This window comes from Hyalella azteca, unplaced genomic scaffold, assembly GCF_000764305.2.
Source record: "Hyalella azteca isolate HAZT.00-mixed unplaced genomic scaffold, Hazt_2.0.2 contig4574, whole genome shotgun sequence".
Taxonomy (NCBI): domain Eukaryota; kingdom Metazoa; phylum Arthropoda; class Malacostraca; order Amphipoda; family Hyalellidae; genus Hyalella; species Hyalella azteca.
Window position 1 is genome coordinate 171,967 of NW_025934787.1, and position 1,049 is coordinate 173,015.

Genomic DNA, 1,049 nt, shown 5'->3' on the forward strand with positions numbered 1-1,049 from the left:
CTTGTGAATCTTTTTCCTCAAACTAACTCGAGCGCGCTACATCATTGTTACATGTGAATAACTCCAGTTCGTCTGCTCACCATAATGCTTGGTCATTTATATAATCGTAATCGTAATGCATTTTTATAATCGTAAGAACAGTTGCGAGCAAATAATTTTATGGATACAAATATAGAACATGAATGCAGAAACAGCATGGAATAGAGTGAAAACTGTCCCATTCTCGTTTTTTGACGAATAATTAAAAAAATTAAATAACCTAAAAATATTTCCTTCTTCTCAATAATCGCCAAAGATTTAATCTACTTTTTCCATCTGATAGTGAAGATGGAAAAATCTGAAGATAATCGAAAACTATGTGGGAATTGAAGAAGCAACATGAATAACTCGTGTTACTTCATTTGAAAGAATATGACGACCAAACAACGAAATTACCTGTATAATAATCGAGTGTATTCACGAGAGCGAGAACGTTCGACGAGTTAATTCATTTGTTTGCAACGAAGCTGCGTGCTGACGGTGAGGTGCAGCTTGCATTTGAAAAGTATACTGGCTGTCACTATTCAGGATTGCCAGATGGCCTGACAAACAGCCAAGTCCGCAAACAAAAAAGTTTAAAAAGGCCTTTAACTCAAAATGTACTAGTATATATATGTAGGTTACTGTGTAAAAATTCCACCTTCATTTTTCTCACACTTTTTAAAATTAAATGAGGAAGTACTGCAATTATAAACTTTGGCCGGCCAATGCAATTGAAAAAAATACCAAATCGCGGAATTTGTCCGGAAAAAAGACCATCTGGCAACCCTACCACTATTGTGGGTCGCCTGCCGAAGACCACCACTGCCCTGGATGTAATGGACCATCATGATTCCTGCCTTCCGGAACGTAGCCTTGTTGTTGTTGGTTGCGACCGTCACGCTCGCCGGGGGGGAGGCTCTGGTGGCGGGCGGGGGACCGGAACCGGAAGAGGAGGGAGGTGGACGAAGGCAGGGAGGGTGGCCAGGAAAGCCGCTGCCTCCACAGGGTTGTCCCACAGTGAGGAGACG